Source organism: Anabrus simplex, chromosome 3 (genome assembly GCF_040414725.1).
Source record: "Anabrus simplex isolate iqAnaSimp1 chromosome 3, ASM4041472v1, whole genome shotgun sequence".
Taxonomy (NCBI): Eukaryota; Metazoa; Arthropoda; class Insecta; order Orthoptera; family Tettigoniidae; genus Anabrus; species Anabrus simplex.
Genome location: NC_090267.1, coordinates 392999594 through 393015762, shown reverse-complemented (window position 1 = coordinate 393015762; position 16169 = coordinate 392999594). Strand labels below are relative to the sequence as shown.

Sequence of the window (16169 nt, the reverse complement as noted above, 5' to 3'; positions counted from 1 at the left end):
GAGGTGGGATCCCTCGCTGAGTCCGACGGAAAAAACAACCCTGGAGGGTAAACGTATTAAGAAAGAAAGAAAGAAAGAAAGAAAGAAAGAAAGAAAGAAAGAAAGAAAGAAAATATTCCTAATCTATACCTCTGAAGGCGTAGCATATGGCTGAATTGTCAACGTAGAAGCCCTCGGTTCAAAAGATCCGGAGTTCGATTCGCGGCCAGTACGAGGATTTTAACCGCGTCAAAAATTGTGTGTTTGCGTTTGTCACAACACACTCCTCTTCATACACACTCAACACACGATACTATAAACACACGTCAGGGAAAATATTCCTCCACACATATCGTTGGGGTCAGGTAGAGCATCCGGCCGTAAAACAAAGTCAAGTCAACATGTGCGACACAGTTCGTCATGTTATAAGGGGCCATTCTTCGACTTCATCACCCCTTGTAGGTGGGTGTGGTAGAATATATCCACTGTATCCCCTGTCTGTCGTAAAAGGGGTCCTGGGGCTTTTATCTTGGGAGCGTGAGTTGGCGACCACAGGTCCTAGCTGAATCTGGCATTGCTTTCACGTAGGCCTGCTTCTTACCTTCATTTTTCCTATCTGACATCCGTTGGTCACCGCTTGTTCCTTTCCGACCCTGACGGTATCACACAGGTTTGCGAGGCCTAGGGTGTCTTTTCATTTTCACGTTCTTCGTAGGTCTTCCCTTCCTTTTGCCGATACCTTCATTCTTCGTTGTGTCAGACCTCCTCCATTTTTCTTCTGATTAGTGTTAATGGAAGATGGTTGCCCAGCTGCACTTCCTCTTAAAACAGTAATCACCACAACTTCGAGGTCATAGGCCGAAATATATATTGTTTGATTAAGGATTCCTTGAGCTTGGCCCGGGATATAACACAAACGTGAAGACACCTTTCTTTAGAAAATGGAAATGTCTTAATTCGAGTATATTCATGTTAGTGATACGAAGTTTGAAAGAAAGATATTAATAACTTATGACAGGGTATTACATCATTTGGAAGTCACGCAGTCTGTGTTCGTGCGTGCTGCGCGTGAAGTGTGTTTACCCGTAACCATACACCCGTGGAGCCCAATGTAATAAACTTTTCCTGCCACGAAATAAAGATACACATTATGTGCGTTTCCTCTCATTGTTACAGAGCAAGTGGAAGTTCAGATCGTCACAATTCAAAGAACGAAGAGTTACCAAAAATAAAGATTAAGAGAAGGGCCTACTCTAGATTATTTTCGAATGTTACTTTGAGGTACTATTTTAATAAGGAGTGTAGTAACCACAGGGCCTCTAGTTGAGCTTGAGATTGCTTCCACTTGCTTGTGCCAGGCTCCTCGCTTTTATCTTTCTCATTTGACTTCTCTTGGTCAACTCATTTTATCTTCCGACCCTGATGGTAATAGGTTTGCGACCAACGGATCTTACAATTCCACGCCCTTGCACTCTTTACTTTCTTTTGCCGAAACTCTCATTCTTCGAAAACCCAGCTCGATAGCTGCAGTAGTGCGGCCAGTATCAAGTATTCTGAAGATAGTGGGTTCGAATCCTACTGTCGGTAGCCCAGAAGATGGTTTTCCGTGGTTTCCCATTTTCACACCAGGCAAAGGCTTGGGCTGTACCTTATGAAGTCCACGGTCGTTTTCTTCCTACTCCTAGGCCTTTCCTGTCCTATCGTCACCATAAGACCTATCTGTGTCGGTGCGACGTAAAGCAACTTGTAAAAAAAGAAAAACATTCTTCGCAAGGTCGGAATTCTTCATTTTTACCTCTGTAGTGTTGTTAGAAGATGATTGGTCAAGTTACACAGTATAATAACCACCACCACCATTGAGAAAACTATTCAACAGAGCCAGATTTCTAATTTCTTTCAACTTCACCCGCTGCCTGTACGGCCGAAGAAGAAACTTGGGCTTGCTAGGGCGATTGTTGTTCAACTCGGGGAACAACGGATATTGTCCTTTCTTTGCTAGTAGGTTCAGTGTCCCTAGAAAATATTTTCGGTGACGCTGAAATGTAAAGGGTTAGGATTAGGAAACAGCAGAAAACCGTTTTGAGGGCTGCTAATGGTGGGGTTCGAAACCCACCACGGCTTCACGATCCGCACCGCGTAGTCATATCACTCTATACACTGGTGTCACGTGGCCAGCGTAAGGATTAATTTTTTAAAAACGTTATAATTTAATGCTTACGTAGGAGTTCACTTCCTTTCGCTTCACTAAGTCCAACTACAATTACATCAGACCGTAACCCAGAAAAAACATGGCGGACATCGGTGGGCGATATGAGAGGTTAAAGGGAATATTAAACGTATGTATTCTGAGTCACATAGCCTCCGTGGCTCAGGCGACATCGCGTCGGTCTCTCACCGCTGGGTTCCGTGGTTCAAATCCCGGTAGATTTGTACTGGACAAAGCGGAGGCGGGACGGGGTTTTCTCCGGTTACTCCGGTTTTCCCTGTCATCTTTCATTCCAGCAACACTCTCCAATAGCATTTCATTTCATCTGTCTGTCATTAATCATTGCCCCAGAGGAGTGCGTCATTCCTATCCTCGCCGCAAGATGGCGGCTTCATTCATTCCATCCCTGACCCGGTCACTGACTGGAAAACAGGTTTAGGTTTTCATTCATTCTGAGTAACCTAAAGAAAACACAAGTCGAACGTCATGAAATGCAACTCATTAACTCAAAATATGAATAATTATGTACCAAAAGCAACGTTATCTTGTAATTCTGTTGTAAATATAACTGTAATTTCAGTGGGAACAAAACGAAGGGAGAATTATTTTATCAACGTCAAGTTGAAACAAATAATAATAATTAATAATAATAATAATGTTATTATTTTACGTCCCACTAACAACTTTTAACGGTTTCGGAGACGCCGAGTTGCCGGAATTTTGTACCGCAGGAGTTCTGTTACGCGGCAGTAAATCTACCGACACGAGGTTGTCGTATTTGAGCACCTTCAAATGCCACCGGACTGAGCCAGGATTGAACCTGCCAAATTGGGGTCAGAAGGCCAGCACCTCAGCCGGCTAAGCCACTCAGCCCGGCAAGTTGAACCAGACACACACGCACACTATAAACATATTTTCACACATGAAACCAACGAATAACATTATTAACCTTACATGAAATACCATGCAACATCAGCATTAACCACAGCCTATTATGTAAACCACGCAAACAAATACATTTCTCGAACAAAATTTCAACTCTCCAAAATCCACCTGAATTGTTGAGTAGGTACCGTGAAATTTGTATGGTACTCTTGAACATCTAAAGCATCTAAAAGTCACCGGAATTGGTGGCACACCATCCTCTTGTAACTATATACAAAAAAGAGGTAATCCTTACTTCAACTCACGAGGAATGAGGTAAGATTTCGTTTACATACCTCCGTTGTCAAACACTGAAAATTAGTTAATCGCATCTTTCTTTACCCGTTTAAAATTATCTTCTTGTCTCAATCATAACTCCGAGTCACGATTTTTGGGATCTTTCCGGGAATTGTTTAATTTTGTAGTTAGGTACGTTGGGGAAAATGGTAGAAGAGATATGATTAGGTAACTCTGGAAGTCTGCGTGGCACCCAGCTACAGTAGAGTAACATACCCCTTTGTAGAGGGGCAGAAGCGCTGCCTGGCTGAAGCTAATAGTACGTACGTCCGTCATGTTTCCAGTGGTCACATAAGCAAGGGGACGTGGTTCTCGAATGGCGAAAAATGTTGAAAATAAGCATTATAGAATCACTGGTGCAAAATTAAACACCATTAGTCGAAAGCTTAGAGCATTATAATCACAGAATGCGAATAGCGCCACTTCATCCTCTTTGCGATGCGAGGCCAGCATCACGATCAGCTGATTGCAGGGTAGTTCGAAAATGATAAAAAGGAGAATCGCCATACTACGAATAGGCCACTAAATCGGAACTTTGTTTCTCTGTTGTGGTTTAGCGGAAATTACAATGAAAACCGTGGATAAATGAGCTTTAAGACGGAAATCCTTAAAATGAAAGGGACCTACGAAAGGTTACAATCTCGTTCTGATCATATTTGTAAACGTATTGCTTCCCCATTAGCAGCACTATAATGGTTTAATATAATTATTTCTTATAATATAGGGGACACATCATTATTTCACATACGGTATCGTACTGGAATTACATTTTTTTGCTACGTGTTTAACGAAGCACAGACACCTCGCAGGTCTTCGGTGACGGAGAAATGGAAAAGGGCTAGGATTAGAAAGGCGGCGGCCATGGCCTTAGTTAAGGTGTAACCTGGTGTGAAAATAGGAAATCACGGAAAACCATCTTCAGGACTGCCGACGGGGGGATTTGAACCCACTATCTAACGAATGCAAGCTCATAGAACCCCCTGCGGGTTGGGGCTGTAGAATGACAGCCATGGTATCCCCTGCTTGTCGTAAGAGGTAACTAAAAGGGGCTCCACAGTTCTTCACTTGGGAGCGTGGATTGGTGACCCCAAAGGCCCTCAGCTGAGTCCAGGCATTACTTCCACTTGTGCCAGGCTCCTCACTTTCATCTTTCCTATCCGACTCCCTTGGTCAACTCTTTTTCTTTTCCGACTCTGACGGTATTAGGTTTGCGAATACTAGGTAGTCTTTTATCTTCATGCCTTTCGTGGCATTTGTCTCTTTATGGCAGACAAATTCAGTTTTCGAAGTGTCAGACCACTTCCATTTTTTTCCTTTCATTAGTGTTAACAGCTGTACTTTCTCTTAAAACAATAATCACCACCACCAACAAGCTTACAAATGCGCGACCCTAATAGCAAGGTCAACTCGCTCGGTACTGAGTTTACTAGGTGAAAGGTAACCTGTAAAGTTGCCGATTATGAACTGTAGCCTGATTTTAAATATTAATGCGACTGACAGCTACAATAAACACTTTATAAATTTCACAAATAGCTGTAGAATACGGTTTTTACTATGCTTGGTGTACGTTTGACAGAAATAGGTCTACATCAAACCAATGCCCAAGCACAAGACATAGAGAGTGACACATAGCCTTCAGGACCTTTATGGAGAAAACAAAGAAAGAATCTGAATGTCAAACTTCAGTGAATCACACACCAACAACGGATGGCAACAAAAATGAACTCTCAGAGACAAAAGACAAACAAGTAGGCTTCCAAGAAAAAAATCATTTATGATAAGGCGGAAAAAGGGAACATTATCAATCACAATACATACGTGAGAATCTAACTTTTCATTTCTTAAAACTTACGATGATCAATCGCTACGCACAATCTCCCTGTCACCTCATCATTATGTTCTCGCGCGAACTCGCTTTGTTTTGACAACTCGAAACATGGCTGCCCTTGATGAACTTGCCTCCGTTAGCAGCGCTGATGTCAGGCATACAGCCCCTCTATGTTATTTCAGTGCGTTGGTAGCACCCGAAATGGATCAACATCTTCCCTAACAATAAATTTGAAATCAAAATGATTAATGCACACAACATTAGTATCAAATAGATTATAAAGATAATAGCGGAAACTCTCTCGAAAGTGCATAGGCTTCCGATGAGACAACGCCACTAGCACTATCTAGCGGCTCGCAGTGTAAAAACGAACAGCTGTCGACTGCTCCTTGTGGTGCTATGACATAATACCCGAACCAAAGATCTCGAAATTTCACCCGTGCACGAAAATGTATTGGTTTTAAGTTTTAAAGGAATTTTGGAATAGCTTTTCAAGTACAAAATGTTTGATCTTGGGTTATAACATTTTATTAGTCACGAAATAAGGCATGAAAAGTAACATCTATTTTAGGCCTACAGCTAGACCAAAACTACTGGATTTTTCATGTGATAGGCTACTGTCTACAATGTTCACATATGTCATGAAGAGTGACAACTATATACATTCAAAAATAACTTAGCATACTTTACACATGCTATTTTCCACAAATTAAAGTTTAGTCATGTCAAATTTCTGTAACAATTTGCATACAACTACAGGCCAGGCAACCATATGTACCGACAACCATGCACATACCATAATTATATACATACTATATTATGTACATCCAAATGTACTTGAATATGAAATTACGTATGCATTACTTTCTGTAATTTGGCATTTTTCTTTTTCTACTGAGATGTGTAGGAACCATTTGTTTTATTTATAAAAACTTTATTGAGGATTGCAAAGTATTTATGGGCCAACAAGGAATAGCAATTGTCACACACATCTTCTGCACTAACATATTCACTCATTAAGGTCTTCACTAACTTGTCTTTGACACCTTGAGTGCTTTATTTACATTATTCTGAAAAACACTGGACATTTTAGAACACAACATGTGAGAACATTCATTGGGGAAAATAATGTTATTGGATTCATATTTCTTCACTAATATGAGGAAGTTTTCATGGTCATGAGAATTAAGTTCAAGTGACATCAAAACACTTTTACGCTCATTGTATGGCAGTCTTGAGATTGCCCAACCATAATTGTCTGCCTTTGTCGGTGTAGTTCGCAGCTGCACGTTACTGTTGATGATCTCATTTTCTTCATTACAATCAGGTCTCTTATCATTAATATTTAATCTTTCATTCACAGTGTAACTCATTTTCAAATAATTGTATTTGGTTACGAATACTGCAGCATCAACCTCACAATTGCTATCTTGAGATGGGGATAGTAAGTTATTTATCATAACAGTTCTTAATGAACTGCGAAATTGAGATGCATCTGAAGTGACATTACTGCCCCCTTTACCTCTGACAATGGCAAATGCATTTTCCAGACAATCTTGTGCCAGCCTTCTAGTGAAGAGAAATTGAAAATCAAATCGCTCCTTCAATTCTGACCACAAAAGCTTAAGAGCAGTGAGATTATCTATCTATCCAACCTTGAATACGTATGGGGTTGAGTTTAACGCAATGATCTGTCTTAAGATATTTTTCAATTTCTACCAATTTTTCTAAATGATTAGAATTACTGCAAAGGGGTTTTCTATACTGCTTAGAGGTACTGCATTTTGAGGAATTGAATATGTCAAATAGTATGTCACACATTTCAATGAAATCAGCTGTAATAGCTACAGAGCGTGGTAGAGAATTAAATTGAACATGCACCTTCATGCCACAAGCAACAGATTGACTCAAAGTCCGAACAGTTCAACACACTCTCATTGGTGAAAAGGAGGGAAGTGAAATACATTGTTTTGTTAATTTTGGGACTAGTATGGGCACAATGGTTGAATTTTTGTTATAACACTTTTCTGTATGAGACCAGCTACAAATCTCCCCTCCTATATTGAAATCATACGTCTTTAGATTGTTTCTCAGTGATTTGATCAAGTGAGGGGCAAAACAAACAAAAAATATTTTTAAATCATTTATTTCAATATATGGTTTGTCAGAACTGACACCCAGAATTTTACTCATTTTGACAATGTTTGCTCCTTGATCACAAACTATAGTCATGGGTACTAGTCCAGTGTCCTGAATTTTCATTAATGCATTAATTAACATATCGTTAATGCTCTGCCCTAACATAGCATCTCTGGTCAAATAATATCCTATAATTTGAAATTGACTTACAGATTTAACCATTATGACCATAGCTTGAGTGCATAACTCTCTCTCAGTGACATTTAAGTCAGACAAGATTTCTGAACCTGTGTCTACAAACCCTTAGAATAAGTCATTTTGAGCACTATATATCAACAGACACTTAAGAGACATTTCATCGATTACCACAGATACGGCTTTTCATATTTTCACACTTAATTTATAACAAATCAAGAACCATGTCATTCAAACCAGGCTTTACCTCTGAATTTTGTAGCCAACTTCTCAATGACCTAGTAGTAGGTAAACAAAAGTATATCTGCAAGAACCTGTATGATTTTGGAGAATAGAAATGCAGGGCCAAAGCAAAACTCTTATCTTTGTCTGAGTATCTCCTCTCCTGAGCCTTTATGTCCTTAAGTTTAGCCTGGAGTTTTATAAAGTTATCTGCTACATCACTACAAAAATTACCTTCACAATCACTAATAATATTCTTTTCTGTAGTTTTACTTCTCATTTTAGTATGCTTTAAACTTCTTAGCGCAGCTTTCGACACACAATTCTGTTTCTTATATCTGGTCACTGTTTTTTGCAACGCTCTGGACATTTTTTTTGCCATTTGTGAACACTTTGTGCATTCTTCCGTAACTTTGAAGGTGTCATTATTCACCACTTTACTTTTACCACCCACTGTTGTTTCTGACTTCAGTTCCTCTTCTCTCTTCCTTTTCTTTGGGCTTCTCCTGGAATTGGTTTCCTTCGCAGATGGCAAGACTGAGGGGATCGATCCAGGCCAAAGTCAGAAAAGATCAATTAAAAATTGAAAAAAGTAATAAAGCTACCTTATATAAAATCTACATAATCTCAAATCCTAATGTATTCGAAATACTTTCCCGTAACTTAATAAATTCTTGATTCTAAAGTCTTTCTGTACAAAATGATCTGAACATAGGCCTACAACATAACTTTTGTTCAAATGTTCTGGTCCATTTCTTTTAAATATATCATCCAGGTCTGCTCATTTGGTCCGAATAACCCATTACTTTCATCTAATAAAATCAGTAATATCAGTTAGTACATCACTTCCACTATCCGCAACCGCGGCACTTGGTGGGGTAGAGTGGTCAGCTCTACGCCCGGCCACCTTTGTCCCCAGGAATTAACCTGGTACTCATCTTTGGTGTAGGCTGAGTGAACCTCGTGGAAATCTCGTTATTTCAATTTCAAAACTTCCTGACGGGGATCGAACCCACGTCCTTCCGGGTGAACCGAGCAGGCCTTTACCGCCTCGGCCAGGCAGCCCCTTCTACTACTTTCTACTGCCGTAAAATCAAGTACCGGTATTCATTCTATACAAAGTGAAGTTCTGTAAACCTAAATCTAACCATCTAAACTCGTACTTACATTTCTTTATTTTTCGGAAATCTGTAGAAAAACATTGATGCACATGGCCCTCTGTTATTTCAACCATATACAGCGCAAATACTGCCTATTCCAGCCATATTTTCTTTAAACAATTAAATATTATTAACATTTGTTACTTTACAGCTGTTGATGCCCAGTTTTACGTCTACACTACGAGCCTCCAGCGTGAGTCACAGTCGCTGTTGCAAGTTTTCACGCCTACTTTCCGTCATTATCGTTATAACCTATTTGCTAGTATCACTTGGTTCGAAGTTTTCCTTACGATTGCACGTAACCAATTTACCTTAATATTAGGTCTTAGAAATCTGACCGAGCTCGATAGCTGCAGTCGCTTAAGTGCGGCCAGTATCCAGTAATCGGGAGATAGTAGGTTCGAGCCCCACTGTCGGCAGCCCTGAAGATGGTTTTCCGTGGTTTCCCATTTTCACACGAGGCAAATGCCGGGGCTGTACCTTAATTAAGGCCACGGCCGCTTCCTTCCACTTCCTAGGCCTTTCCTATCCCATCGTCGTCATAAGACCTATCTGTGTCGGTGCGACGTAAAGCAAAAAAAAAAGAAATCTGAACACTAAAGCGTTTGCTCTGCCCCTATAATAGGACTTTCATCCAGGCACACAGCACATACGACCCGTCTGATTAAACTATAAACATACTACACATGTAACAGAAAATATAAATAAAACCGGTTCTGAGAAGAACATGGAGGACACTAACCGTATTACCACCAGACTTGCTTTTTGATGATGATGATTGTTGTTTAAAGGGGCCTAACATCGAGGTCATCGGGTCAGACTTGCTTTTAAAGAACAAACAGATTCTTATGGCACTCAAGAGGCTGTATAGTCATTTTAAGGTTATTAAATAAGTATTATTTTCCAATAATAATATTCAAATTTCCGTACATTTTTGGTAACAACACAATCCACAAATCAAAACGAACACAAGCTAGCATTCCAATTCCCATCATTAAGGACAGTTTCGATAGGTCGGTTAAGGTCTGAAGTATTGTACTAGTAGTTAGTTGTTCGTATTGGCTTCACCAAGACCATCTACGGTAATATCAGACCTTAATACAAAAACATGGCCGACGCATCGGTTCCATGTAAACACGCCTGTGATACATGAACATAACCTTTTGATTACCGTATTGAGTTGCTAAGCTGTCAATAATAACGAACAGAATAATTTACTTTTGGGTAATAGACCAATACTATCTAGAAATACCCTATATTTAGATAAGCAATATGTGGATAATTCAAAGTATAAATATTTTCTATAGACTAGTACGGTAAAGGAAATAGGTAACATAGGATTGCATTCTAAAATAACAGTCCTGGGGGAATATTTGATGCGTTTCAATTCAGTCAATTAATTAATCAATCAATCATTAATGATCCGAATTTAGGTCTGTCGTCTAAGTGGCAGATTACGTATCCGTTATCTACCTAGTATTTTCTTATTTCAAAGAAGTTGGAAGTTTATCTAATTAGTGTAGATATAGTAGGGGACACCATTGGTAAATTATTCCAGACCGTAATTCTTCTTCCTATAAATCAGTACTTGCTTTAGAAATACATTTATTTGAATGACCTTTCTATTACCACACCCTTTTAAATATAATAGCCTATCTCGTTCAAGAAATTTGTTAGAAACATAACCTTGTCGAGAATTTCAATTCTCTCGTAACAATGATTCTGATAATGATCCACCAAACTGCTACATCTGTTTCACTTCAGATAATCAATAGGGGAATCAATTTGAAATTCTCTGGTAGCATTTGCATTTTCGTATAAAGCACTTTAACACCCAAATCGTTGGCAACGTAAATGCGTACTATAAGTGACAGTATATCAGTTGATACCTTGTCCTCTAATTTAACCAAGAGAATGTAATCTTCATTCAAAGATAAAATAAATAACTTTATCACCTTTTATAACCTCACTTCCGTAACTTTGAAGGTATATTAATTGAGAAATGTACTAGGATTGTCACTAACACAGAGTTTTGGCCTTATCCGAAAAAACAAAAACAAAAAAAAACAGCTCATTAAGTACACGGAACACATCCTCTCTATTGACAAATTTATCCTCGACTGTTTTAATGCACCCTAATAAATTACTTGTAACTACGAAATCGTCACGATGCATTAAGAATACACTTGATCTGAATGTAAGTGCATTTGCTGTAATTTGAATTACACTCAGGCATGCAGTACGGTCGACTCGTCCTAATATATCAAAATAGTTTTAAAACCACATTTCAATAAAAACATCACTACACCAACGTTTCCTAATCAAACCAAACCAACAGAAAGAACTAAAAAGATGCTTCGCACATGCTAATGTTTACATTTGAACAAACCGATCGGGGCACCATTTTAGCTAATATCGATAGCTGCATTAAGGTCTGGGTCTGATATATTGTAGTTGGTCTTCTGGTCTTGGCTTCACCAAGACCGACTCCAATCCTCAGACCGTAATATTAAAAAAAACATGGCGGCCGAAGTAGCCGGATTGCTGGGATTGGCTAACACGAAAATATCACGTAGCCTACATATTATATAAACGGCGGTAATTTAACATGATAAATGTAACGTCTTAGGGAAAATCACTTTTACACGTTGAAAACGCTTCGCCAACAAGTACGTACTACATATAATAAACTAGAATCACATAATATATTCTACTAGAAAAGAGACCAACAAGCTGATTATTTAGAAATTTCAATTCGTCAAATAACGTTTTCTCTTGGATTTCACTTCGCTGGATAGATGAAAATATTATGATAAAACTGTTAAAATGATATTTCTAACATCATCTTGAATGTTTCAAAATAGTTAAGGTGCGAAATTCCTCGATTTATTCGCTCTCATGAGAACTGTGAAACATAATTTGTTGCCTTAGTTTTGAAGTGGTGGACAATTTTTTAAATTCAGCACCCAATGAAAGGGAAGCACGCCCAAAATAATAATGTTATTGGCTTTACGTCCCACTAACTACTTTTCTTACGGTTTTCGGAGACGCCGAAGTGCCGGAATGTAGTCCCCCATGAGTTCTTTAACGTGCCAGTAAATCTATCGATACGAGGCTGACGTATTTGAACACTTTCAAATATCACCGGACTGAGCTAGAATCGAATCTACCAATTTGGGATCAGAAGGCCAGCGCCTTAACCGTCTGAGCCACTCAGCCCAAGTACACCCGAAATGATTATGTTAACCCAATGAACGGCCCTGGCAATGTTAACATAATATTGACATATGGCATAACAGCACTTCACACAATGATAGTAACCTTAGTAATGAAACGTTCAGACGCTAAAGGTTTTTACCCATTAAAGAACATGAGTGCAAAAACTCTACTGACTAAACATTGATATTTAACCACATGGACGAGCTTCAGTTCGGCGCAGTCTGCACGATAACAGATAACCACAGCATGAATCGGAAGGTGTTGGTAGTGTAAAACCCTACGTTACAAACCCAGCTAATCCCTCTAAGTCACTATTCCTTCTGTGTAACAGTATACAGATTGCTCCATCTGTCACACTTATAAGTTTTGTTATACTCCAAGATCCAGCCAAACATTTCCGCAGGCAAAGCACAGATTATTGTAAAATACACTTGCATCTAAATCACTCGACATTTTGAAGCACATAGACACTGACGGAATAAAACAATATCAGTTATATTCTATCTAAATATTTTTCGAGGAACACGAATAGTTTGGAAATAGAGAAATGCCTATCCTAACCTCAGACTTATTCTCAAAATGATGTATGCATGCTACAGTTTTGCCATGGACTTCAAAATAATCACGATGTGTGTTCCTAATCCATTTTTCTCTTAATGTTCTATTCCGTACGAAACTTAAGAATAGTTGTATGAGAGGCATTGCCATAGTTAGACTAAAACCTGGTCTACCTAGTTTATTCATATTTTTAATGGGTAAAAACACGATCAAAACAAGCATATTCTCACATTACTGCGTATAATTACAGATCCTATGTGTCCACTGACCATATAAATACACTCGCACACTTATATTCTACAAAGAAACTAACATTTATCGTCAACTTTCATAAAATTACACAGACTACATAAGATAACAACAAACCAAAACAAACCCTCATTTCCAACAATTCCGGCTACTCGATTCGCCATCTTCGAACGATCGAGAGTTGCATTAAGGTCTGAGGATTGGAGTCGGTCTTGGCTTCACACAGCTCGATAAAATCGATTGATTGCTACCCATCTCGATCAACACTTATATTTCATGTAGCCTATACCACTCACTGCCTTCGTAATGTCCAGGCCGTACTGTACCTCTGATGACGTCACACTTTGGCGGGGGGGGGGGGGGGCACTTGAAGGCGATACGCATACGCTCCGCTTGAAAAGTACACTCGTTTAAATTACTTAACGAACTGTCAACACCTTATAAAACCAAAACCTATCCTCAAATATTTGTTAATTCTGACACACAATGCATATCCTTCTCCGTAACGTTCTATTTCTCGCGTATATACGTTCGTTTGAGTGAGTACAGCCTAACACTTTGAGACATATTCTTGGGATTTTATCCATTTTCTGGTCAACTGGAACATTTACATCATACACACTGACAGAATACATGCAGCCAATTACCGTTACTATTTATTACAAATATAAATTATTTCTGTACCTCACTGTTTCCACTCCATGAACACTGCAGTTTTCCTAGACCTCTTACAGGAAGTTACACCAGTATGGAGTAGGTCTGCTCTCTTTGACACACTTTGTTGAATACACAAGTCGGTGTGAATTTTGGAAAAGTAATTTAAAGGTATATTCACCCAAATATATATACACTGTCCGGCCAGGACTTCCATTTTCTTCCCGCAGTTACAAATGACTACGGAATCTGCCAACTGCATTGACTCCAAAGCCATGGATTTTGTGACACACTTAGGATTGTCTGAATTTAGAAATACCGTCTTATATGTATCTGACACTAACACACAAAATACTTTGTACACCTCAATTCCAAGTTCTATTGACATGTCTGATGGATACTTTAAGCCCCTCGATTTAGGAAATTCAGATATCTTACTTCTGGAGGTAATTCATAAATAAGATCTGAATGTGTCAGAAGATAAGATTTACATAAATCACACTGCTGTTTGATACTCTTTTTTTTTTTCTTTTTTTTTTTGCTATTTGCTTTTCGTAGCACCGACACAGATAGGTCTTACGGCGACGACGGGGCAGGAAAGGTCTAGGAATGGGAAGGAAGCGGCCGTGGCCTGGCGTGAAAATGGGAAACCATGGAAAACCATCTTCAGCGCTGCCGACAGTGGGGTTCGAACCCACTGTCTCCCGAATACTGGATACTGGCTGCACTTAAGCGACTGCAGCTATCGAGCTCGGTGATACTCATAAATAAGACTTGCATTTTCAAATACACCGAATTCAGATAAGTCATAGGTCTGATTACATAAAAAGATAGGGCCTACCTAATGTTACCCATGTTTATGACATTAAAAAAATTTAACTCACCATCTGGACGAGACACTCGTTACAGTACGGCCTGGACATCACGAAGGCAGTGCCTATAGCAAATACTGTATTTGCCTATACCGACACATCTGAACGAAATGTTACCGGTACCTCTTCCATCGAGTGAATAGTTATAAATTGATACACAAACGGACCCGAACGAAATCTACCCCGGTATTCCACGCTTCACTCGACATTTACTACTAAATGGAGGTCAGTGATTGGACATTTTACATGAATAATCATCACCGTCGTAGTTTTGATGGCTGTTTTACCAGCATCCATCACGATGTTGAAAGCTGAATTGGCAACCACTGTTCGAATGAGTGAAACCCCTTTGGCGATTTGTATCAGCTAACCGCACTGAATACAGGTAAGAGCTAGCTGAGCATGGCGGTAGAGGTGGGATCCCTCGCCAAGTCCGAGGGAAAAACCGACCCCGGAGGGTAAACAGATAAAGGAGAAGAACTAAGCATTGTTAAAAGTATTGAGAGAAAATAATAGGTTCTCCGGCAAATGCCGGGATGGTACCTAACTTAAGGCCACGGCCGCTTCCTTCCCTCTTCCTTGTCTATCCCTTCCAATCTTCCCATCCCCCACCAAGGCCCCTGTTCAGTATAGCAGGTGAGGCCGCCTGGGCGAGGTACTGATCATTCTCCCCAGTTGTATCCCCCGATCCGATGTCTGAAGCTCCAGGACATTGCCCTTGAGGCGGTAGAGGTGGGATCCCTCGCTAAGTCCGAGGGAAAAGCCAACCCTGGACAATAAACCGATTAAGTAAGTAAGAGACACGCTCCTAGCCACCTACTGTGTGTGTTTACAGACGGAGAAGGTATTTCTACACGCAGGCAAGAGTAAACAGCACGGGTCCTATAGGAGTTTTGTTTTCCGAAGGAGAAGCTACTACAGTAGATGGGATCCACTATATATACACTCTCTCGTTTGGTTTATGTGCCTTACTGCACAGCAGTTCCTTGTATGTCAGGATGGCCGAGCGGTCTAAGGCGCCAGACTCAAGGGTAAACCTTGCCTGCTAGGCAGGTCATGAGGAATTCTGGTCCTCTCTGAGGGCGTGGGTTCGAATCCCACTTCTGACACAAATTTTTGAAGTATGCTTCACACATCTAGTGGTTTCACATTGCAGCATTAACCATATTTCAAGCATGAAGAATGACACAGAGCATCTCTTGCATAACTGCACTTTACACACATGCTCCACAACCGTCTTGAACGGCGAGTCATCCTCGCCTGTATTCCAAATGAATTCGTCATGTGTTTCAGAACTAGTTCACTACCTACCTCTCACTGTCATCGATCCTTGAATATCATCGGCTCTTTAGAAAGTGGAACGAGGAAAATATAGGACTAAAGGGACACGGTATATTTTATAGATCCAGCCGCATAGGCCTCGTGACATTGTTTCTATATTTTGTTCTTCTTTTCGTGATCATTTATCCTCCAAGTTTCAGTTCATTGTCCACCCCCCGTGGTGAAGTGGTTAGTGTGATTAGCTGTCATCCCCGAAGCCCCGGCTTCGATTCCTGGCTCTGCCGCGTAATTTGAAACGTGGTGCTAGGGCTGGAACGGGGTCCACTCAGCTTCGGGAGGTCAACTGAGTAGTGGGAGGTTCGATTCCCACTTCAGCCATCCTCGAA

At 40.0% G+C, this 16169-nt stretch overlaps 1 non-coding gene across 1 annotated transcript; it reads left to right on the top strand.

The window, feature by feature from the left end:
• The first annotated feature begins 15494 nt into the window (after positions 1-15494).
• TRNAL-CAA (transfer RNA leucine (anticodon CAA)) lies at positions 15495-15611 on the top strand. The gene is made up of 2 exons: positions 15495-15532; positions 15567-15611. It is a non-coding gene; the product is annotated as a tRNA-Leu (tRNA).
• The last annotated feature ends 558 nt before the right edge of the window (positions 15612-16169 follow it).